General features: G+C 41.6%; 1 protein-coding gene across 1 annotated transcript in view; it reads left to right on the top strand.

Annotated features, from left to right (window-relative positions):
• The first annotated feature begins 287 nt into the window (after positions 1 to 287).
• Positions 288 to 26,305, top strand: part of LOC120318860 (nuclear factor 1 X-type-like) — a 122,266-nt gene continuing 96,248 nt past the window's right edge. The window contains exon 1 of the mRNA XM_039366970.1: positions 288 to 302. The gene's annotated coding sequence lies outside the window, so the exon portion shown is untranslated. The remainder of the gene's footprint in view (positions 303 to 26,305) is intronic.

The following is a 26,305-nucleotide window of genomic DNA, read 5'->3' as shown; positions in this document are numbered from 1 at the left end:
AAAAACCAAAGTCCCTGCCTGAAGGATTCCTCTCCAGCCTGCCTAAGGGACGGACTGTGGCCTCCCCGGGGAGGGTGTGTCTGTGAAAAAAGGTGCGGAGGGCCCCCTCGACAGAATATCTCCCCTACAGCGCTGTGGGATTTCTGAGCCACAAACAATAGATTCAAACGAGGCAGAGGCGGCGGTTAACTTTCTTGAACCCGTAAACAGGCGCCCCTTTGGAACTGCAGAGCGGCGGCCCGAAGATCTTGCGATCTTGGTCTGGCTCCGCTAAAAAATGAGGCAGCCTCAGGAGCGCGGAGGTAGTAGTCAATTCCGGAACTGTCCCCAGAGGCAAAGCGACGGTTTGACTTAGAATCGTTTGCGCGGCTCCTTGCGCCGAATGAAAAGTAAAGAGGTCTTTAAATAAAATGGAAGCGGAGTGGGCGGGGAGAGAAAACAGACGGGCGTTTGTTTGCGCGCTGCACCTTGGAGCTTTTAAGACGAAATTGTGTGTGTGTGTGTGTGTGTTGTTTAACGAGATCAGCCAAGAATCGACGCATTTCGAAAAAAGGAAGGGGTTCCCTAACGAGACGCAGTACAGGCTGGGAGATTTTTGCCTGCGCTCCAAGCGATGAAGGGAAAGCCGAAAGCGCTGGTGCTGGAGAACCGAGTGCCACACTTCTCATTACGAAGAAGCTTTTCTTGGCTCTCCAGAGCAGCGACTGGTTCCTTTTAATTTACAAAAGAGAGCCTGAGAACTGGTTTGGTTGTAACTGGTTTTGAGGGGAACTTAAGAAAGATGTGTCTTAAAGCAGTCGTGGGGGCTCTTTTTGTAGTTTCTTTTCCCTCCACGCGAGCTGGTGGAGGAGGTAGCTCCAAACTGGCGCTGCTTCCCGGGGGAAAGCGGGAAGGCCCGACTACGAGGACCGCTGAATTAAAACCTTCCTTATTCCCTTTTTGAATGCGGAAAAGCAAATTGCGCTTCTCCCGGATTCTGATGGAGCTGAGTCAGGCTGTTGCAGGCCGGTTCGCGATTGCGCCTGCAAAAGGGTGGGTGGGGGATATTTCATGGACTTCGACAGAATGCTTCTAGGAAATGCTTCTGGGTATTTTGTGGTATTCTGGGTCAATTAAAAGCAGGAAAAACATTCCCCCAAATGAAAAACATTAGCCTACCTTCTGCTAAAAGTCTCTTTCTCCTTTGCTGCCCCACTCCCTGGGCCAGGCAAGCTGGAGGGAGCAGCTTTTGCCTGGGGAGGTCTTGTGCCCTGCACAGACCTACAAACAGAGAAGGGCAAGAATATTTTTCAGCTTTTGTGTTGGGATTCATTTTGTTGAAATTCAGATTGCAAAATAGATTTGTTTGCCTTTCTCATCTTATTTCTGATGAAATGTTCTCCCTGGCTTGTACTGCCCTCAAGAAGTCACTTTCGTGGGGTGAAGAACAATGGGGCCATGCTGTAAATGGTGGCTTTCTGTTTGGTATGTGAAAAATGTCACAGGCAGCATGAGCTCACCTTCACCTTAAAGATGGAAAGCATGTGGCAATGGCCAAGCCATAGTCTTTTCCACTATGAATAGTTAGTATTTTTGGTAGTGGATTAAAAGATTACACAGGAGGAAACTAAATATCCTGGGAGAGAAGTGGTGCTCATTTGAATGAATGAGTAAATGCAGCACCTGATCTTACCAATTTTACCAGTGGAACAAGATTGTAAAAGTCTATTGTATTTGAATAGGAAAACTGATTTGCTGCTTTTTGGTCAGGCTTCCTGAGCAATCCGTGAAGCTTGCAAAATAACAGTAAGGTGAATCTCACTGCTGTATGAAATGTTCTTGTAAACTAGAGCAATTGAATGATCACATTATTTTATTATAGTTAATCATAACCCATAGTTATAGACTTAGGTACTGACTGCAAACAGAACTTTTGCATTCACCTAGTAGTGGCATCATTTCCATTATTATTAATATCAATATCCTGATCTATTAATAATTGTTGATAGTTAAACAGTGCAGGCTATTTGCTAGTAAAAATACTGCCAACAAAATGCAGTTCAAATATAATGTGTGAATTGCAGAAGGATTTATTCTACAGCAGTTGGTGCAAAAATAGAAGACATTTACTCATTTTGATGATGAATGTCAGTAAATGTGGAATGACAGCAGACTTGCTATGGTATTTGATTTTACATTTTTGGAATAAACCATCTATGTGAAATCTGATTTGTCCTGCAACCTTTTAAACCTGAACAAAATTTAGTTGAATGTTTAAAAAAAGGAAAGAAAAAAGAACATCATGGTAAGAGAATGCCAAAAGAAGAGCCACCATTTGTTCATTCAGGGATAGATAGAACTTTCAGATTGATTCTAGAGGGAATATTAACTTTTGGTTTTTGCTGGTTCAAAGCTCATCCAAAATTGGTGGAACATGGCACAGTATAATATGCTCAGTTTTAATTATGGCCTGTATTGTTCACTGTATGGTGAACACTATTGTGATGAGAATTTGCATGCACATCATTTTGGAAGACTGGAAAGAGTTTTGATAGTATAGTGCTATCTCTTTGGAAGAAAAGAGTGATAGATTATCTGTGGATGATTGTTTTGGATAAGATAAAGGATATGAAGTGATTCTATGATAGGGATAGATAAGCTAGTGTTCTGATAGTCTAGCCAGTTAAGAATCACCTTTGATTACTCTGGGGCTTATGGGAATTGTACTCCTGTAACACTGGGGGAGTAGCAGGCTGCCCCTTCACCCATTATTATTTGGTATGTTGATAGTCATTTAATTTTGTATACAATATTTGTACTATCTGCAGAGTAACAAAAGGCTCTCATAGTTTTTTATTGTTTTAACTGGAAAGTAGACTTTTCACATCAAAAATGCTCATCTTTCATTTGTAGGGAAGTTGTATGCTCTTCTTGTGCTGGTAGAAAGTAACTGGGGATAATTTTGAGCAGAAAAAAATGACAGAGAAGAATTGAACAGCCCCATCTCTGCTTCTAGTCATGCTGCGGCCTTCAGTTCTGGATTTCATTAGAAAATGAGACTTATCTGCAGCTATTCCACAGACTGAGCTGGGCCTACTTCTGAGGCTGATGAGCTCTTGGTGCTGTTGTTTTAATTTGTTACCATTAGAGCAGCCTTCTGCAGTTCACACACAAGCAAGGCTTACTTGAAGTTTAGGAATAATCCTTGCCTGATATCTAGCTAGCAACATCTGCGTGTACATTTTCCATTCCAACCTGCTGGTAAGTAAGACAGCCAGAGTGGCCTGGGAAAAAGATAGTGCTTTGAACTGAAACCTGCAAATGAATGCTTATTTCTATAGATCAGTTGCAGGCTTCTTTGCGAGAAAAGAGACACCATGGTGAAGAGCAGAAGAAAAGGAGTTAGAGATGTAGATTGTTCAGAGGCCTGGCAGAGCTCAGAATCTCTCTTCATGAAGGGGCTAGAAGGTCTTGCCAGCTGCAACAGCAGCTGCTGTGATCCTGAGAAGCATGCAAAGGACTGCAGTTACTCGGTCCTGTTTTACACAAAGTCATAGCTAAGATTCATCAGGTTCAATGGACTTATTTCTAAATCTGTGTGGATCTCATGGTGAGTGCTGGGAAAAAAGCAGGCCTGAGTCAGTGGATAGTTTCTTTAAAGCCAAATTTTTTAATTTAAAAACTGGAACATCTGAATTCAGCTTCTGCCTTATATACTTACAGTTAACGGCTGATTCTAAAGAAAGAAAGGCTTTGCCTTCCTAACAGACATGCAGATTTTCTGTTTGTCAGTTCCAGGGCAAGGAGGATGGCCCCCCCCTCCCACTTCCATAAATCACAAAAGTTTATTTTTGATCCCACTCTTCTTTGGCAAAGATTAGTTTTTGGTGCACAGTCCAGTCCAAGAATATAAGTGTGGAACAGACTCCAAAAAATGTGTAGAAAAGTTGGAAATAGGGTAAAGTTTTTATTTCCTTTTCACCCTTTATAGGACGGTGAGCAGGACAATTGGTGACCGCATAATAATAATAATACCAAGGAAGAGAAGAATTGATGGATGTGGTCTTAGGTATTAGTGGTTTCAAATGGACCAGTGTCAAAGGAAGATCACTAAGCACTCCTAGCAGTGGGACACTTTCACTTCAAACATATGTGTAGGTTATATTTCATGAAATAGAGGGGTCATGGAGGTTATATTAAAAAAATTACATGCAAACTCACTGGTGTCCCTCAAAGCTCATGCTTCAATACAGTAAGTCAGGAAGACTACCGGGTGTACTTCATCCAAAACCTATGGGGTGAATGGTCTGCATCACTCAGTTACCATGCCCTCTTCCACTTTCCTCACCCACCATTGTTGAGGGAATTCTTTGCCAATAGGAGGTACACCCACAGAAGAATCCTAAAAGTGGTTGAAAGGGTTAGGATCAGGATAACCGCTAGTTCAATTAAATTCCTAAACTAAAACAAGGCTATTTTTAAAACTCTTTATCAGATCTACTTCCACAAGTTCCTAACCTAATGGTTTTATCTAGGTCCACTTTTCCTTGATCTAAATGCAGCTATGTGCAATATAGTGAACCTGCATTCCTGATTCACACGTCAATTTTCAACCTTTTCAAGATTTCTAATCATGTTGTTTTCCACGCTTCCACACTCCACATTGCGTATTCCCACTTTAATAATATAGTACATTGCCTCCCACTTTTTTGAGCCACAACGCTTAATTTAATGCTGAAACCCGACTGCAGTTTTGCTTCTATGGCTATCACACTAGGTAGTTTCTGCATTGTCCTTGACTCTTATTACTACTACTCATTTTGGGTCTATGGAATATGTGAGGGAAGAGAAAGACATTGACAATGCTCAAGAATAAATTGCCTGGTAAGGCAGATGCCTACCAAGCTTATTAATTGTCACGGTACAAATAATAATTATTAAACATTATTTTCTCTCATAGAAGTTGCATACCATTTTGGGTAACTTGCTTGGAAATGTTGTTTCTTAGCATAATTTTGAATGGTTTTAAAATAAAGTACCTGAAGAATTCTTTTGTGTTGTGTTTTTATCACCTGACCGTTTAATATTTTTTATATGGGGCTTCATTTTCCAGTGTGATTAATTTTATATTTGTATGTTTGATTTTGTTAACACAGAGAAATATTAAATCACAGAGCTTTTTCTTCTCCTAGAGGGGAGAGAGAGCAGACATAGGTAGATACAACAGAAGACTGGGCTCAAGGTGCTGAGATACTAGGGAGGATTCAGTAAGAGAAAATAGTTGTTCTAAAAGGAAAATAATAGTGAAAACATTTAGCTCTAAATCAGTTTGGTTCTTGTGAAACAATCTAGCATGCTTGTTTGATATTTCTTTTCAGAACTGAATTTTTTGAAAGCACTTTTACTTGCTGTGCATAAGACTCTTTAAAAGACTTGCAGAGACCTGGATATTTAACACAGTAGAAAACCTCACCCCCTCCCACATCTCTTGGCAATATTTTAGCAACCAGCAGTTTGGAGAATACCAGCGACTTTTTGCGTAGCAGCTTCTAGCAAACCCGGTCTTTGTTTTTTTAACCATAAGAGTTGGTGGTGGTGCTGCTGCTGCTGCTGGTGGCAGTGCTGCTGGTGGAATCAGCTTTAGAAAAAAGGAGTCTTGGCTGTGGTAAGAGAAGGTAGATGATTTTCCATTTTTTTTAAGTAAACCAACATTATGAATTTTGGAATTGATTCATGGCAGCAAAAAGTATTATTTCCACCTCTTAGGAGAGGAAATGCTATTATTTTAAATAAGAAATACTCCCTAACTATTATTTTAAAAGTGTGAATAAAGTGAGCCTGTGTGTGTGTGTGTGTGCACGCGCATATGCAAGTGTATATTTATTAATAAAATACTTTAACTTTCGGGTTATATAATTGTATAGTTTATTTGTAATGTTTTTTATTACCATTTGTTAATTTGAATATTTGAAGAACTGAAAATAGATTTTTAGAAAATAACTGATTTGTTCATTTCATAGTGGTGTTTCTGGTTTATGCAGAATACTTTGTTTTTTACTGATAGTATTCTAGATTTATTCTAGCTATAGTATACTGTACTGTTTCCAAATGTTTCTATTCTCTTCTCTGACTTGCATGCATAACTCTTTCTGACCAAGTATTTTGGTTTAGAATTATTCTCTCTACTACTTTGGAAACAAAAGTTTTATTAAAAAGAAAAGAAAAGAAAGAAACATAGCATTAAGAATACACAAAAGCCTAGAAAACCTGAAACTGAAGGGCACAATCCACCAAGAAATTCTCTTCTACCAGCTGTGTGAAAATAAAGGAGCAATTCGAAAGAGCATTTTGCATTTCATGGCAGGCGTGGAAAAACTTGTGTAGTAAGACTTTTAAGGGTGGTAACTTAGAAAAGAAATTTGCTCATTTTAGGCAAAAGAGAGTCTAATAGCAAATATTGATGCTAGTACAAGCCAGGGGTTGAAATATTGAAATGTCAATATAAATTAGATACCTTAGCCATATTCTATCACAGTTGTTTAGAGCACAGGGAGACATCACGCTTGCTGGAATGTGAATACTGAAGTTCTTAATGCTTATAAAATTATCTAGTTAATAATTTGTATGGCAAGGAAATAAACAATTATTCTGGAAAAAAAAACCCAGGAAATATATTGATATGAAAGATCTTGTAAATATTTGGATGAATATAGATAGGACATGACTGCCGTTGACCATGAGATTTTCACTAGGGCAAAAATTATGTTTTAGGCAAATGTAAGAATAAAAACCACAGTTATGGAGTTCTAGTAATAAACTTGTATTATTTGGATTATTTTTAAAAGTCTTACTTTTGGAGAATGGAAGCATCAATTACCAGCCAAGTGATTAAAAAAACCCTGAATTTAAATAAAAAACTAATGAATGATATTCTTTTAAAATATTTTTGGAATCGCTAAATATGATCTGTTGGTCTAGAGCTCAGCCAGAGATTGCGGTGTGTGGGGGTGATGGGTGAGCAATAAAATGAAGAATAATGATTTCAGCAAACCCAATCTTTTAAACACAATCAGCAAGTATTGTTCAAAAAGTATTTGGATGATGAGGTCTTATAACATATTAGGCCAAGTGCCATATTTCAATTGAAGCTCATAATAATAGAGATAGGCCCTTTTCTTGAGTGCCATAGTTTTACTTCATGGTTGAAGTGTTGTTTCTGTTCTCTGTTGCAAGCCAAGGGCAGGTGAGTGGTGTAAATAGCAGCTTGAAATGCTGAAATGCAAGGAAGGAAGAAGACATGAATCTGTATGATTTTCAGCTTGGAGGGTGTTCCAAAAATGAAGGTTGGACTTGTAACCGTAGGCCAGTGCTAAAGAAGGTACTGTGGGTCAGTTTGGGCATTTTTCTATCCTAGTGCTTTTACTGAGTTCAGCATTCTGATTCTCACGTAGTAATTTAATGTTTGAACAGAAGTGTTTTAGCAGCCAGCATGCTAACTAATTATAATTTAATTATAAATGTATAGATTGCTTATAAAACTAAAAATTGAAAACATTTGAGGCCTTATTAACAAAAATGAAATTTAAATGTATTTCTTAAAACTTGAAGAATGTTTATTTTAAACTCAGGCAAGGTGTCCGCAATTAGACTCGAAACAGGCCTTTCGAAAAACACTGCATTGATCATAACCCTGGCAACTTGAATGTTTTGAATCTTTTAACTTCTACAGGGGAGGTTTAAAAAAGCGGTGATCTCTTTCTCATCATATGAAGATATTTAACTGGATGGTTAATGCATATATCTTAAAAGTTGCTGGGCCAAAGGCAGAATCCAAATACCTATCTTCATTTTTTTCTAAAACCTGAATTCTATGAATTGTAATGGAGCCCATTTGAATAAACTTGTGAGAGACTTTACAGCAGCTGAACTATGCTGCGAATTTGTGTATATAATTGTGTGTGTGTGTGTGTGTGTGTGTGTGTATAAACTAGTGAAATTTATTTCATTATCTAGTAGTTAAAACAAAGGAAAATGTTTTATGTTTTTCTGTTTTTTTTCAGAAAGTATAATTAGGACAATAAATAGAACCAAGATAATACTTTTAAGGAAATATTGTTTTAAGAATCCACTTAAGGGTGTATTGTTCAATAGAACATTACAATATGACTCCATTTTGTGCAGACTCATATAAATGTAATCCTGTACAATGTAGAAAATAACAAAATGAAGGAAATAAAACCTCCTGCAACCATCAATTTGTAATTTCTCTGTTTGCCTTAGCCGTAGTGGAGGCATCTTTAATAATTAATCTAGAATATTCACTGTAAAGTCAAGAACTTCCTCCATAAAATCAGCAATCAAACTAGAATGAAGTGTGGGCATGGGTTATGGGTTTTTATCTGATGTTTGCAGTTTGCATCCTTAATGTGTGTGCGTTTTGTTACTTTGGAGGTAGAGATTGGATATATTGCCTTTGAAAAACAATATAGTTGGATAACAAAGAGAGTTAAGAGGAGAATTCCTAATTATACATGTTAGGAAAATTGGAGAGACATGTGGTTGCAAAGATGGTTGGATCTGCTCAGTGAACATTGTTGCCTTCAGCAGGAAATGTATCTACAGCCACAAAAGCTGGATATTTATCTTTTTGAAAAAGTGGTCAAATTTGGATCTCAGAATCCAAATTCTGTTTCAATTCCCAATTTGCGTGTATAGAATTACAACAAGTGAAACGTGTGTGCCAAAGGTCATTCTTATATGAAGAAATAAAAAAAAAAGTTTTTGTAAACTTTTGATCACTTAAACAAACTACAGTACTTAAAAATTAGCAGAAGAGTCAAAACTAGATTTATGGGAGAAAACCTGACAAGCATCCTGGTTCTATAGGACTAGATAGTCATCCATTCTTAAACTCAATGTTATGAAAAATTAATCAATTACTGAAAAATTCTCTTCTCATCCCTTTATTTGAACATTTTATTACACAGCTTTTAGGACACATGTTTGGATTTTGTATCATTTTTTTGGGGGGAAATATTGTTCCAAGTTAAAATGTTAGGGAGAAGCCTTAACTCTGCTCTCTCTCAATTGGTATTAAATGTGTAAAGAATTAATTTTAAGAGTCATTTGTAGAACACTGCTATTTCCATTTCCGAATCTTAAAAATAGTTTGAAGGTAATTTGTGATTATTTGTATTGCTTATAGTCTTACAGCAGAGAGAATACAAAATAAAGAATCACAATGCTGACCTTCCCTAAGCTGTTGTAGATCTTGGAGAAACAAAAATTCCTTCATATCTCCTACAAAAGGAAAATATTGTAAAGTTATTCTTGTTCTTCTGCAGATCCTTACTCCATGCTTTGTTCATCTGATCATCTGCCAAAAAAAAAAAAATCTTATGAAGAGGAGCTGCAAAGCTGTCAAGCATCTTTCCCTTTAAAAGGCCTTCTCATCAGGACATTGGTGGCAGAATGAAGCAAGAGTTTGTAAATAAGGGGATCCAGGCCACAGGCAGATTCAACAAACCTTCCAATTTTTCAAAAGAACAGAAAGGCTTGCTTGGCTCCATTCGGAAATGAATTGCAAGGGAGCCCGCCAGGGGAAAAAAAATAACCTCAAAATAAATTGGCAGCATGCAGTTACACTTGTCCAGAACCAGTTCACAGGGTTCCTTAGATGGAAATGCACCAGTGACTTATTCTATGACAAGTGAGTTGCCCATCATCAGCTTCCTGGCTTGTGGCCAAGGATGCTTAAGTAGAACATACTTTCCTAGTCCTCAGCAACGTGCACTTTGTAAAGAATGCAGGGACTTCTGTCTCAATTCTGTGCTGCATAGGATGTTCCTCTAAGTGTGCTATTTGAGCTCCCATCTGCCCATTGAACTGGTTCTCAAGTATTATGGGCTCCTCCATCTAGAAGCATTCCTGTAAGAATAATAGAATCAGACTTCCATCTTTCCATTGAGGCACTGGATAAAGGATAATTTAAAATTGTGTATACTCTTGCTTTCTTTGTCTGACTATTCCTTGTTATATTTTGATATTATTCCCTCTGTCTTGCTCATGAAAGGTTTCCTAAAAATAACATTGGGAAGGGAGGCAGGAGGAGAGAGGAGGGCTGGAGTATTTTCCATATGTTGGGTTGTGATGAAACTGATTTCAGGTTCCTTTTTTGCTCCAGTGTAGAATCTGGCTCACACACATTATTATTATTATTTGGTGCCGCCAAGTGATAGACTGTAAAGTTGTGAATCAATGCTGTCTTTTAACATTGGAAACAGCAGTGATGTAATGCAGAAAGACATTCTTCAGAAATAGAACATTAGCAGATCCATAGTTTGTTTGGGTGTCATTTCTCACACAAAGAATTCTTAGATTTATCCATTACATTCTTCCCATTAACTGTCTTGCTGAGAAAGTTGTGCAAAGCATATGTGTGCTGGGATAGGTACAGCAGGTGGCCGTTAATGCATGTTAAAATGGAGTTGGTTTTTATGAACCGTTTTCTCCTTCCTTCATCTTTTAGAGAGCAATCTAAAACAACTGAAACCTGTTCTCTTGTACCCTCATAGTTTTGTACAGTTGCATCTTTCATTCAAAGAGCCGTGAAGCACAAACACTTAAAGCAATAAAATGTCTAGAGCTGGCCCTGTGATCAGAAGGGAGGAGTTTCCATTGGCAAAATTATTCTCTTCCCTCCAAAGGTTCAGAAGGTCTGATTTTGAACATTTTCCAGAATAAAATGGTTATGTTTGAGCTGGCTTTTCTGATGACAGCAGCTAAATTATGTTAATGCGAGTGTGCTGTGTGCTGTGATTATATTTCAATCTGATTACCTGTTTAATTGTTTTTGGGGTACTGTATTGTCATGAGACCAGAACCTTTACGATCATTCAAGCAAAGGGGAAAAAGGCAAATGAAAATGTTCTTATTAGCATTTTGAGAGGGGTTATTGTTTTACAGAAGATTTAGACAGCAGATTAATAAAGTAGAGAAGATGCTCATAGCCAAAAATGCAAGCTGTGTGTTCTTATACTTGAGCAGAAGCAAATTTGCTCCTCTAGATTTCTGTGTAGTTTTTTTATTAAAATTTTTTAATTCAGTATCCTCAGAATATTGTTACAGTTTTTGTTGAATATTAATCAGTTTTGTCAGCATGCAGGTAACTAGTAGTAGATGCTAAGCCTAGTTATTTTATGGACATCTCCTTTCCTGTTTAGATGATGTTGAGAACAGATAGGCCTCAACTTACAACCTCAACAGTTGCCTAGTGATGGTTTGAAATTACACTGAAAAGGAGACCTTATGATCCAGATTTGAAGTTCTGACACTTGGGCCTCTCCTGCGATCACATGACCAAATTTCAAGCACTCAGCAGTATGGCTGCATTTCCATGCAACATCCCATGGTCATATGATCATATGTAATTAATTAATTAATTAATTAAATTGATGCACTGTCCCTCTCATCGGAGAGATGATTCTGAGTTTTCTGATGGTTTTGCTGTCTTCTGGTTTGGTTCACTTAACAATTGCAATGTTTGCTTAATGGTGCCATATTCACTTAATGACTGCTGCAAAATAGGTAATTTAAGTTAGTCATATGACTGACCCATTTTACAACTGTAAGGGGCAGACTCCATTATAGTTATATATTAAGGACTATCTGTAATATCATACAACATTAATCGGTGGTAATCTAATTGGCTTGTGCAAAGTCTTGAAAAAATGGAGACACTTCTGTCACAGTAAAGCAGTCTCTCTTAGAGTTTTGATTGGAGATATATACAGGGTGAGCACCTTAGGATTTTTTAAGTTGAGCCACCATATCAGTGTTATGAGATGTGGTTGCTATGTGGAGTTTCATAATTCAGCCTTGTTGTAACCATGTTAAGTTTGCCCCAAAATTTCTTGCCCTTGACAGCACCACTGCATATTTGAGCTGTGTTCCATTATTAATCTTGACCAAATAATGTTTGTCTTCTTTGTTGCACTTGAATGTTCTGAGCTTTCTTTTGAACTGCTGCACGAGGCCCTAGAGCAGGGGTGTCAAACTCAATTTCATTGAAGGCCGCATCAGCATTGTGGTGCTTTCAGAGGGCCAGGGGGACATGGCCCACTGGGTAGGCGTGGCTGCAGTGGTCGTGCCTGACTGGGTGGGCATGGCCACCTTAACATTGTTCATGAGGGAGGATGCCTGTGGGGGCAGTACAGGTTGGGAGAGATCCAGGGGGTCTCTGGTGGGTGGGGCAGTGGACAGGAGGCTTGTCCTATGGGGTAAGGTGAGGCAGGAGCCAGGGTGGCTGCTGCTTGACACCATTGGCCCCCGCACACATAGGCCAGCGAGTGCATGGGGGCCGACGGTGTCTGTCAGCAGCCACAGCCTGCTAGCCCCTCGACTGGCACACTCTGGGGCTCCTCAGCCTGCTGTGAATACTGGGCCAGCCCTCCAGCAACAGGCGGAGTACAGGAGAGGGAGGCATGTGATGTAGATCGCCCAACACGCCTACTCCATCCTAACTGTTTTTGCTTGCAGTTGGAGAGCAGGTCGCTGCTGGTCATCTCCTTGCCCCCTCGCATATCTTGGTCTTGGCCCATGCATGGAACCTGTTCCCATCATGCACCTCACGCACCTTGGCCCCACCTCAGGCCGGTGCTACCAGCAACTCATGCAGGTCCATTACGCTGCTGCTGCTGCTGCCCAGAGCAGTAGGCCCGCCCAGCATAAAGGAGATGAAGCGGCTGGCTAGGAAGCCCTGAGTAGAGGTGGTAGAGCATACCCAGCAAGCAAAGACCACTCTGAGTGGGGAAAGCCGGATCCCCATCAGCACCATGGCCCCACAGTCCCAGCCAGGATTGCGTGCCTCTCCCTCATCTCTGTTGGGCCTGGGTGGCCATGGCACCGATGGGGATCCAGCTTTCCCCACTCAGGGTGGCCTTTTGCCTGCTGGCCCTGGGTGTGGTTTACCACTTCTTCTCGGGGCTTCCTAGCCAACTGCTTCGCCTCCTTTGTGCTAGGTGGGCCTGCAGCTCTGGGTGGCAGCCTAATGAACCTGTGTGAGTGGCTGGCAGCCACAGCTGTGGCAGGTGCTGAGGTACACAAGGGGAATGCGCTCCACCCATGGGCCCATAGCAAGACCCTCAAGGGGGCTGAGGAGATGACCAGTGATGACCTGCTCTCCAACCGAAAAGAGATGGGACAGAGTAGGCATGTCCGGCAGTCCACACTACATGCACCCCCCCTGACTCCGTGTGCTGCCGGTGCCACCATAGCGCTGCTGCTGGAGGGCTGGCCCAGTATTCACAGCAGGCTACACATTCCCTGCTGCTGGATGCCATCGCACTCATCACTTCCTGTGTGTGTGCCTTGGAGTCCGCCGAGCTGACTGGGTCTAGAGCAATGGGGGCCAGTCCCTCGCCATCTCCAGAGCATCCTTGGGGCCAAATATCGGCCAATTGTGGGCCGGATCTGGCCTGCAGGCCTTGTGTTTGACATGTCTGCCCTAGAAAATTGGAATAACAGTATAGGAAGCCATAGCAGGATAGATTCTGGGGACAAAGTAATTTACCTTGTTCAAGCATTTTCAGCAATAAATTAACAGACTGAAGGAACAGATAAAGGCATCTTTAATTATGGAAATTTGATTGTATAGCATGAAAGGGAGCACAATAGTTACTTGATGTGTCCCAAAACAAAATTAATTCTAACATACTTGCATTTGGAGCCAATTGCACATTTAAAAAAACTAGGCAGCCTCTTGACCCCTTGGGTCATCCTTTCAAAGATATTTTCTTATCAGATTCCTCAATGCCTTCAACAATGATAGAGATTCTAATGTACTGCCTTCACTGAAAAAACTGGGACACATTCAGAGATGTATAGCAGTCAAACATCAGCACATGACATGTTTTATGACATTTTGTATTATGTCATAAATTGTTTTATAATAAATTTTATGTCATAAAATCTTCATAAAATTTGCCAGGAATCAGTTTTAATAATATTTAAATTAAACGTGGCTCCAGAATGCTGATGCATTTTAATCATTTGCAAAGTGTTATTTCAGAGGTGCTTGAACCAGTATTACTTACTGGTGACATAATTCTTGAACTGTGGTGTCTGAGTTTTGTACCTGTAAGGAAGTGCCACTGGAATTTTTTACATCTCATTATTTTAATTGCTTTTTTATTTTTATAATCATCTCAGTAAGTAGAGTGCTTTTTGTGTGCTTAGTTTTATCATTTCATTTAGTGTGAAGTGTTCTGTCTTTATATCAGGATGTGTATTTTTCCCAACTTCGTTGATGATTTTAATGGTACTCCTCTAGCTTCTCAGGTTGTTTGAGTTATTTGGCCTCTATGTGACCAGATTTGCTTTAGATGCTTAGAAAATCTAAATAATCAACAGAAACCTTGCTACCACTTTGTGGTTCTTTCACTAAAGTAAATTTGAAGGTTCTTTATATGGATTTGGTCAAGGCTTCTTAGAATGGCTTTGAGGCATTGTATTGGCTGATACTTTTGAATAGTTACATTTTTTTTTATAAATAGGTTAATTTCTGGAAGTGTGATAAACTTGTACACATGATCATAAACCATGATAATTGATAATGGATTATCAAAGAGATTGTCAAATTGGCTTAAAAGAAAACCTTTCCTGCAGGGCATTCCTATTCTCTGCTCGGAGCATTCTTACATTTCCAAATGACCTGCCAACAACAGGTCACCGTGGCAGAAGCAGGAAGGAAGTATGTTCTCTCTTTTTCCTGGTGTTTGTTTGTTTTAGAATTTTTTTAAAAAATACCTTCCATTGTAAGTAATGGGAAAGAATAAATTTAGACCAGCTTGAGAAGTGGTCTAATTTTACCCAGTATTTAAAAATGTGGCTTAAAATCCACTGAACTGAGCTCTTTCGCAGTTTTCTGCCATGCCCCTTTGGGGTCTTTCAAGAGTTGGGATTTTTTGATGTCTCATCAAAATGATCAGGGAGTTGAAGAAATGGATTTAGGTAAAAGTGAGGATTGATGGGAATTACAGAAATAAGATTGTAAAAGCAAAAGAGACAGGAACAGTTTGAATTATCTGAACCATTCTACTGGTTTAGGCAGTGAGTTGAATAATTAAAACAATTAGATTCAATCTTATGTTTATTTAAATGAACAAGAAATATGTGGTAGTAAGGAGCTAGTATGTTTCTATGAAGAGCCTATACATATACTTTGTTTTCTTTTTTTTCTGCCAATATAAACCAAATTTAGTATTGTGAAAAGAAAAAAATGATATTTTCAAGATTATTTTTCTGCTTGAAGCAAAGCTCATCTTAGCCCCAAGAAACCAAAATGTTATATATCTTTCTGGGTGCACCAACTTCTGCTTTTATTCAACTCTTTTAAAGTGCTGTCCCAAGTAAGTGTCCCATATTAACCGAGCTTTGCTTTCTTTCCATTTTTGCTACAACATTCTACCATTGTATAAACTGTGTTTTTAAAACTGAAAAAAAATTGCTTGAGCCCACTAATCATTTTAGTTGCTACTTCTTACAACTTTTGGAGCAATCTTTTTGATACTAGATGACTTGAGCTGTATGCTGTATTTCAAAGGATAGTGGTACCATGGTTTATGTATAATATTGGCACTTTATTTTCAATCCTTCAGTTATAGGTATCATGGAAATTTTCCTGCTACATGTTGATTTGACACCTTTATTTTAAGGCCCCACTATTTCTTTCCTTGATAGTAAATATTTAGGTAATGTAGAGATTATGGTCCTTTTGATGAGATATTAAAACTGATGGCCAGCAAGCTAGCCTAGTCTCTTGGTTGATTATAGAAAACAGTTTTTAATCTGTTTCTCAAATAGTTTCTGGGATAGAAACTGGCTTCGTTATGTTAGACAGAGATGAATAACCTGCAGACCAGATGTAGTCTAGATTTAGAACTCTGAGGACTTTACTGCTGAAACACAATCAGATCAGCAATTTTAACAATCACTGGAAAAATGTATAAGTTTTTAGATGGCTTTAGACTTTCAAAACAGCATGAAAACCAACTGTACTTATTTTTGCAATTCCCAGATATTTTCATTCCATTCCTTTCGGTCCCTAGTGCTTTAAAAGAGTATGATTTTTTTCCCCTGCCCTTTTACTATTTTTGTGCTGGAGGGAATGTATGTGTGGAGTATGAAACTCTCACTTTTCCTGGCTCTTTTGGGGATTTTGATACCACTGAAGAGGGAGGCAAATGTTGTGGAGAATCAACTATTTCATGGGTCAATGCTGAATACACTGAACAACAACATACACATAAAATAAGTAGATAGCCAAGGGCCTTCTTGGTTGTCATATTTTTAGCTTTTAAAAAGGCGAATACGGTAACCTTTTACAGAGAACATGGCTTTATTGGTTTGAGAAAAAGACTGATAATTTACAGCATTGATTTTATGGATGCCATTATTAAAATGAAAGGAAGAAACCATGAATAATGTATTATGTGAACTGAAGTCCTAAATGTATTGCTTACCTGTCATATGTATACAGTGACCTGCTTTATTGCTATTTTTTAATATATGTTAGCTTCTCTATAGGATAATATGCCCTAATTTGTTTTTTGGCTTTTAATGGCAGTGCATGTTTTAGGACTTGTCCTGGAACCCCCTATGAAGGACTTGAACCTTACTGAAACATACACTGAATAGCACTCTAAATGATTTTAAAAATTAGTCCAAAAATGCAAATTAATGTTTATTGAGAATGATTCTTCTGGATGAAAACATCTGAGCAAAACATGGAGAAATCTCTCAGTAGCCCTACTTGATATCAGAAAATGTATATCGTTGTATATCGTTGTGAATCAAATGGTTCCCAGGGCATTCCCAGATGTATGAATTTCAGTGGTGGGATTCAAATACCTGAATCTCTTATTGGATGCAGGCCTGGGCCTCCAAGGCCTAGAATGGACTTCTGGAAGTGGCATCCATGCACTTCCGGCGGGCTGTTCTAGGTCTGGGAGTCCTTCTCCGGGCCTCTGAGGCCTAGACTGGACGTCCGGAAGCAGTGTGCATTCGGCCAGTTCTCTGAACTCAGCAAAATTTAGCTACCGGTTCTACTGAATCAGTGCGAACCGGCTGAATCCCATCACTGCTTCAGTCCCTAGAATCTCCCTCTCAGCATGGGCATTGTAGAGAATTCTAAGCACTGAAATCCACACATCTGGAGGGTGCCTAGATTGGAGAAAGCAGAATTAAACTTTTGAATTATTTCCAGCTTTTTGGAAATATCAGCTTTTGGATCAAAAGCCGAATAAAAGGAAATGATTAAATTAGATGCACTTGGAAAACAATATTTTGCAATTTTCTCCAGCATGATGAGTGTAGAATCCACCGGATGGGTTATTTCAGCCTTCCTGCCCAGATAGACTAGGTCAGAACTTTGGCCACGCCTCCTTCAGGGTGTGCCTTCCCAGTTTTGACTTAGTCTCGTGCTCAGCAAGGCGCAGATATTCTGGCTCCTTCAACTATGCTAAGTTTTTGCATTTATTCTATACTGTTTTAAGTTAATTAGGTCAAATTTTCCTTTAATTATTTAAAGTATAGTTTTTCTCTTGTTTACTGGTGTAATTGGGTCCAAATTGGCAGAGTTCCAAATTCTAAATTCAACGGGGCCTTCTGGCTTTGAGCCTTTTAGGCTCTTGTGAAGAAGGCTGCAGGCCTCCCTTTCTCCGAGCGGGGGTGTTTCCTCCGCCGATCAGATGGCACAACGGAGTGCGAACCAGCCTACCAGCTGGTTCTTGTAAATCGGAGTCGCCCAGGACTCAGGCCATTCGGAGGCTTCCCTCTCTGGTCTCGTCACATCGAGGCTCCCTTTTGGCGGCAGGACTCAGATCGCAGTGGAGGCTGCACAATTAACAGCAAGTTTCTTTCTTTTTCAAAGAAAGCCGGAGGGAGAGTGCTTCTTTTAACAAAACTGCTGTTTCTTGAGTTTATTGCTTTCTCAGGGAAACTGATTCCTTCCATTCCTCCCTCCTGAGTTTTTCGTCTTCTCGGAGGCTCAGAACAGGTGCGGCTGCCATTTTGACCGCGTGTGCAAGGTGCGGTCGCCATTTTGAGAGGGTCATTGTGGGCGGCCGCCATCTTGAGTGTGGCTTTAGCCATGGCCGCCATTTTGAGTGTGTTTTTGGCACAGAAGTCCCTCTTAAGGGCTTGAGGCTTGCCTATTCTCTACTGGCCTGTGTTTTCAGGCCTATAACTGGGGGGAAGTTTACAGCTTGTTCCATACAATTCACTGATTTGATCCTGAACTATATAGGATTATTGGTTTCATCACTTGGTGATTCTGTCACATATCTTTGTCTTTTGGTGTGAGTTGAACGAAGGGGAATTGTTTACACCACCTGTTCCTCATAGAGAGTGGCATTTGTCACTGGCCTAGACAGAGAGTTCTAGGAAGCTGTCTGGCTGTCCCTGCCATTGCTGTTGTGCAGAGCTAGGATCGGTTTTCCATCTCTGTCAATTCAGATCTGCGTGTTGGGTTCCCCCCACTTCTGGATATCTCCTACTCAGAATATCTAGACCACAATGGCAGACAGTCCATCACCTCAGGCACCACAGGGCTCTGGTATTCCCCCCGCACAAGCAAAGCACAGATCTACTGATTTGGATGCGGGGAGAAAGAAAAAGGCTAAGACAAAACATCTTTCTACTAAGGAGCCTTCTCAAACATCCGAGCGAGAGGCCTTGAGGAGACATTTGGCACTGGAAAGAGAATTTTCCAAAGCCCAAAGGCTCAGGTCCAGTGAGGCTAATGTGGTTTCCCCCGCTCCATTGGACACTCCCTTGTCTGAGCTCCCATTCACAACTTCTCATGATGTCCCAAGGGCTTGGTCTCCTCAAGAGGAAACTGTGCAGGCTGGTCCCCCTCGCTCCTCTTCATCATCTTCCCATCATGGTCCTGAGGCCACATTGGTCCCAGATGAGGCTGGTGCCAGCTATGAGGAACAAGGAGATAGATGGTCAACTGAATTTCAGTCTTTCATACACAGTGCATTCATGCAATTCATGTTTTCTAGGGGACAGCGGTCTTTCCAACCACAACCACCTCCTTCCATGCCTCCTTCTCAGGCGGCAGGCACCACGGTTCCCAGTTCAGCGGTTTCTGAGACTTCTTCCCAGCTAGGGGATGAAGGGTCTGTGGACCTGGAAATAGCTGACATACCCATGTCAGAGGATGAGGAGACTGAACCTGAACAGGCGTTAACCTCCAGGCTCTTTGATCCCTTTCTTTTTAGGTCTTTACTGTTAAAGACCATTACCACTGTTAACTTCACTTCAGTGCAGGAGGAGAAACCTTCCACCTCGGCTAGTCAGGAATCTAATCCTCTGTTTGCAGAAAAGGTGACGGAGGACAAGCAGATTCCCTGTCCACGGTGGAGAAGCAGTGGTCATCCTTGGCCACTCTGCCCTCCCCTAGTAGCACGGAAAAGAAACTATTTAATGTGTCCTCTTCATTCGCCTCCCTATTGGAGGTTCCTTCTGTAGATACTCCTCTTCTTTGTTTTCCACGTCTGCTATTCCAGGAGATATGGTTGAGGATTTGAAGGTGGAGGAAAAGAAGTTTGAGCTCTCTCTCCGCAGAGTGCACCAGGCCTTGGCATGGGCGATAAAGGCCGCAACGGCATCCTTCTTTGCCAGAGCTTTGATTATGTGGCTTCGTGAGCTTCAATCACTTATCCCACCTGACCAGGTCCGTGTATATCATACACTAGGGAAGCTGGTGGCTGCCTCAGAGTACATGGCAGACGCTTCCCTTCACTCAACCAGGTATTCTGCCAGGTCCATTGCAGCCACGGTGGCCTCTCGTAGGCTTCTATGGCTGAGACAGTGGAGAACGGATTTAAAATCAAAGTGGCGCTTATCCACGTCCAAATATAGCAGTTCTCAGTTGTTCGGACCAATCCTTGAACCGCACATTATTGAGGGCAAGGATAAACATAAGATTCTGGCACATCCCTCCAAACCAGTGGTTCTCAACCTGTGGGTCGGGACCCCATTTGGGGTCAAACGACCATTTCACGGGGGTCGCCAAACAAGGCTGTCTGCCATTTTTTTCCCCTTTTCTTTGGTCACGCCCCTGGCACCCGGTGATGTATAAGTGGTTGGGGATCACCACAACATGGGGAACTGTATTATGGGGTCGCGGCATTAGAAAGGTTGAGAACCACTGCTCCAAACGGTCTGACAGACGGCCCCAGCAGGAGTTCCATAGGCAGGCCTTTCGTCCAAGCGGTTCATGGGAATGGAGGCAGCCCTTTCAGGCGGGGCAGTCCTGGGATTGGTCAAGAGGCTCACGATCCTTTCCTCCCTGACAGGATCGTCCGCAGGACTGCCAAAACACCGGAGCCAAGGGCCAATTCCAATCTAAACAACCCTTCCGGGGCTCGGGAGGTCGCCCATATAGGCAGTCTAAGTGACACCAAGGAGGACTCTCCCATTGGGGGTCGTCTGGCACTGTTCAGCGACATTTGGGAGACGACCACCACAGACTCCTGGGTAAGGGACACCATCAAGTACGGTCTCACCTTGGAGTTCTACTCCCCTCCCCCCAACCGTTTCATTCAGTGCCCGGTGTCAAGAAACACAAACAAAGCACAATTGGTATCCACTGCCATCTCCCTCTATTGGACATCAAGGCAATAGAACCAGTACCCTGGGATCAGGAAGGAAAGGGGTTCTACTCCATCCTGTTTGTGGTCCCCAAAACCTCAGGAGGATGGAGGGCGATACTGAATCTAAACGGTCTAAATTACTTCTTAACCTACAGGAGGTTCAAGATGCAGACCCTGAGGTCCATTCTCGCCAGCATTAGGAAAGGAGATTTCCTCTCATCCATAGACCTCACAGAGGGATACCTTCACATACCCATTCTCCCAGAACATCGCAGGTTCCTTCGGTTTTACTACGCACACCGGCACTACCAATACAGGGCCCTTCCCTTCGGTCTGTTCTCAGCACCGAGGGTCTTCACAAAAATTCTGGCAGTCTTGGCAGGCCACCTCAGGCTGAGGCTGGTGCAGGTGCAATGTTACCTAGACGACATCCTAGTGCAGTCCAGTTCCTTCCAGTCAGCTCAGTGAGATCTGGAAATCATGATTCAGACACTTCAGGATCACGGATTCTCTGTGAATTCAAAAAGAGTCACACGATCCCCACAAAGCGCCTCCTACATCTTGGGGCGATCATAGATTCAGATCTTTGCAAGGTCTATCTTTCACAGGAACATCGGGTCAGCATCCGAAAGCTGGTACATCAGATTCAGAGAGGCAAGACAGTGTCCCTGGTACAGATGTCTCAACTCTTGGGAAAAATGGTTTCTTGCATGCGGATCATTCCGTGGGCCAGGCTTCACTCAAGACACCTTCAGCGGTTCCTCCTCCCCTTTCAGAAACAGAACCTCAGTTCCTCCAACAAAAGGGTAAGAGTTCTCCATCACATCCTGTCATCCCTTCTATGGTGGGCTTCATCCGCAATGAACAAGGGGACCATCTTCAAGGAGCCCCTCAGGCTCACACTGACCACAGATGCCAGTCTGTCCGGTTGGGGCGCCCACATCCAGACTCACCTGGCCCAGTCCTGGTCAGACAGAGCTCACAATATAAATTGGCTCGAGCTCAGGGCCATACATTTAGCTCTCCAGCAGTTTTCCTCCCTAGTAAAGGGACAGCACGTCCTAGTCCTGACGGACAACATGGCGGCCAAAGCCCACATCAACAAACAGGGAGGGACCTGGTCCTGGTCACTCATGCAGGAGGCCCTGGACCTAGGTCTGTGGGCAGAGACCAATCTGGGGTCAATCAGAGCGGAACATATCTCGGGGGAGGCGTATCGATAGGCAGATTCCCTAAGCAGGGTAACAGTGGACCACTCGGAGTAGCGACTGGATCCAGCACTGTTCAGGGAGATCTCAATGAGGTTTGGTCGCCCGCATCTGGATCTCTTTGCCTCACCATCGAATACCCAGCTTCCCAGGTTCTTCTCTAGGTTCCCGTCCGGTGCCAGTGGCCGGGAGACCTGCTGTATGCCTTTCCTCCCCGTCTGTTGTTACAGGCAACCATCCGCAAATTGATTCAAGAAAGGGCGGAAATAATCTTGATTACTCCACATTGGCCCAGGCACCCATGGTTTGCCGACCTTGTGGCTCTTTCACTCTCGCCACTGTGGAAGATTGCCCCAGACCAGGTGGCTCTCAGCCAGGGGAACCTTCAACATCCAGATCCACAGTGGCTCCAGTTAGCCGCCTGGCACTTGAGCGGGAAAGTTTAACCAGGCAATCCTATTCGTCTGGGGTAATCTCGATGATTCAAGCCTCTAGGCGCCCCTCGACCAATAGGATTTATGATGCCACGTGGAGGAACTTCTGCACGTGGTGCAATAAACAAAATCTCAATCCACTCACGGTCACAATCCCCAATATTCTGGATTATCTGTTTGAAGGTATGAACAAAGGTTTATTACCCAGTACCATCCGCAGACAGGTAGCGACCCTGTCAACAGTCCTTACCTGTGACAATTCGGTCCCTCTATCACAACATCCAGCAGTTAGTGCTTTTCTTAAAGGGGCGGTTAGCTCTAGACCGCCCGCGGTCCATCGCTACCCGTCGTGAGACCTGCCCAAGGTCTTGCAGGCTCTGATCTCTCCTCCGTTTGAACCCTTAGGTTCTTGTTCTCTTCATTTCCTGTCTTTGAAGGTGGCATTCCTTATAGCCATAACATCGGCTAGAAGAATATCGGAGTTAGCCGCACTTTCAATCAGAAGTGATCTTTGTACCTTCTTCGAGGACAGAGTCATCCTCAGATTGGATTCTTCCTTCATTCCAAAGGTCAATTCCTTGTTTCACAGGTCCCAAGAGGTAGTTCTTCCTGATTTTTGTCCAAATCCTTCTCATAGTCGGGAACGACAGTGGCATAAATTGGACGTACGCAGGGCTCTGCGTCACTATATCAAACGGACCTCGGCTTTTCGGAAGTCGGAGGCATTGTTCGTGTCCTTTCGACCCTCTGCCATGGGTCAGAAGGTTTCTTCTTTGACCATTGGTAGATGGATAAGAGCATGCATTGCTAAGGCCTATCTGTCTCAGTCTCTTCCTGTTCCTGCACACATTAAAGCCCATTCTACTCGCAGTGCTGCTGCTTCTGCTGCTTGGCACACGCAGGCTTCGGTTGAGGAGATTTGCAGGGCTGTGATGTGGTCCTCTCCTTCTGTTTTTGTCAGGCATTACAGGATAGATAGGTTTGCAGCGGCGGACGCTGCGTTTGGCAGACGGGTCCTATAGCAGGTTGTTTCTTCTCAGGAGACACAGGCCTAGACTTCCCCCCCCTATTGGGACATGAGCGGCTTTGGTATGTCCCATCCGATGGATTCTACATTCATCATGCTGGAGAAGGGGCATTGTCTTACCTGAACGCCTTTTCTCAGCATGATGATGTAGAATCCACACCCTCCCTTGAGGCAGTCTAGGCAGGTGCATTGATACTTGGAGCCAGTGCGCCGGACTTCGTCAGTGATATTTTGCCTCGTCAAAACTGGGAAGGCACACCCTGAAGGAGGAGTGGCCAAAGTTCTGACTTAGTCTATCTGGGCAGGAAGACTGAAATAACCCATCCGGTGGATTCTACATCATCATGCTGAGAAAAGGCGTTCAGGTAAGGCAACGCCCCTTTTCTTGCCTATCCTAGTATCTGGATTAGGCTCAAGGATTTGTATTGCCTTCAGTGAGACAACATAGTGTTCCAGTGTGAACCATGAAGCTTACAAGCATGCTAGCTGCCTTTTCATTTAATTGAAGAAATCAGTATCACTTGAAGAAATACAGGGGAATGGACTCACATGCTGCGTCTGACATGTCAGGAGTAATTGGAATTGTACCCTTTTAGGCAGTTGCTGTTCAGCAACTTTCACAACATCATTGTTTCCATTCCCCAGTGGATAAGCAGTTTGAAACTGTTTAATGTTATCTTCAGTTCTAACAGGCAAAAAAGGAAGCAAAAGCTATTTCCATACTGTTCTGTCTTGTGCTGCTGCAGATTGTGTAGCAAGAAAAAGCGACATTTTGGACAGGTCCATACTTCCAGCTTTTCTCGGCATGAGGTTTCCTTCCTTCCTTCCTTCCTTCCTTCCTTCCTTCCTTCCTTCCTTCCTTCCTTCCTTCCTTCCTTCCTTCCTTCCTCCCTCCCTCCCTCCCTCCCTCCCTCCCTTCCAATGGAATGTAATAAATGCAGTTACATACAACATAAACTATCACCATAATTAAAGCAAAACAAGAGGTTGAAATCCAGAAATGGCTCCATTTCCAGCATGAGAAATAAGTAGCTAAGGACTGTAGTGTGGAGACGCCTTAAATGCCCTCTATGGTAGAACAAGTTTTACATGTAGAAAGGTCCAGGTTCTTACCTTGGTATGTCTACCTATGCTGAGAAATAAAGCCGGACCAGCCATTGCCAGTCAGTGAAGTTACATCTGACAAATTGTCTAGCTGGGGATAAAACAACTTCCTATATTTTCCATCTGTCTATATAGTTGGACTACCTCTCTCTTATTACTGGGATGATTTACATATGGCTTTTCACAAACTGGGAAGAAAATTATATGAAGCAAACTAGCCACTCCATGATCACACAGCCTGTGGGTGTCTTTTTAACACAGCGAACTTACATTCATTTTATTGTTGGTTTTATAGTTGAAATGTCCATATAACAGAACTGCCCCAGGTATGCTAAGACCTGGCCAAAACCTTTTGGAGAGATGCCAGTGGTGGTTAACAATAAAATTATTTGCTTACAAGGTTAGGAGTAAATTAAAATCATTTGTATCTTTAGAAAAGGATTTTTTTAAAGTTGTTGTTTTAAAGTCCAGTTTGATAATCGAAACAGCAATAGCATTTAAATCACTAGAAAGTTGGAATATGTTTTTTTTTTCTCTTGTGAGAACCTTTCACCCAGACTCTTTAATGGAAGAAGCAAGTTGGAACACAATGTGTTCTTTGCTTCTTCTTCCCCTTCCCAACCAAGTGTCAAAAGATGGTCATTAAATAAATATTGGGAGTGAAAATTTGATAAAAGGTTCTAGATTCCCAAATAGCCTCAGAAAATAAAAAATAGACCTTTTTTGCTCTGAACTTCTATTTTTATGTAGATAATTAGCAAGTATAGTGATTTAATACAACAATTCACTATATAGCATTTGAAGCCTTTTCAAACACAGATCTTCACAGAGCACTTTTTTTTACATTGGTTGGAGTCCTCTGTCATTGCTATACTTCCAATATCTTGATTTTATAAATATATATGCTGTATTTATGTATTTATTAGATTGGGAAGGCTGCCCAGCATAGAACATTAAAAGAAAAACAATAGGAAACATTTTCTGTATATGTGGAAAAAGCAGCTCATGAAACAAAGTCCTATAAAGGGTATCAATACTTTCTCTAGCCCAAGGACTGGGGGAAGGGCTAAATTTTCAGGGATTTTTAAAAAGTTGATAGGGTGAGAACCAATAGGATTTCTGGGGGACACTGTTTCGGGGACAGGAGTTGTGATAGAAACGCAGGCTTCCTGGGTCCTGACAATTGGCATTGTTTATCTGAAGGATCTGTAGCTCACCAACTCTGCCTAATATTTATTTCTAGAAGTTACTACAAAGATACAGAACATATATGACAAAGATAAGACATAGGTTCTACCTACAACCTAATTACAAAAAGACATGAGAGATGGACAGGAATAGAGAAGCATGTTTCACATATATTAAGTGGGAAAAAATTAAAATCTCTATTTTAGATATGATCCAAAGTCAATAGAGATACAAAGACACTAAAAGAGAATATAGTCAGGAATGGAATCCTAGATATATGATTGACATAAACATCAGAAGAACAAAAATAATGGGAGGAGGTTTAGATAGAACAAGAAAACAGAATGAAGTACATTCAACAGCTAATGGATGAATTTAAGTAGAATACAAGGAGAAGGCAACACAGAATGCAAAAAAATATATATACGGTAACCCTAGTTATGGCATATGGGGAGGGATGAAAAATCAAGGGCAAAAGAAACAATAAACACAAAATGGCAGAAGACTACAGGAGTGTGTGAGAAATCATGAACGAGTACACAAATTTTCAATTATGTGAAAAGAGACAGAATGTACAATGTTACAGATTTTATAAAGGCCAAAGAGTGAAAGAAGAAAGGAAAGAAAGATAGAAAATGTGAACTAGAGTTTGGTTTTAATAGTAGAGTAGTCAAGAAAGAAACAGCAAGCATGAAATTGAGAGGT

This window comes from Crotalus tigris, unplaced genomic scaffold (assembly GCF_016545835.1).
Source record: "Crotalus tigris isolate CLP2741 ecotype Arizona unplaced genomic scaffold, ASM1654583v1 scf7180000020503.524756, whole genome shotgun sequence".
NCBI lineage: Eukaryota > Metazoa > Chordata > Lepidosauria > Squamata > Viperidae > Crotalus > Crotalus tigris.
This window is presented reverse-complemented; position numbering and strand designations above follow the sequence as displayed.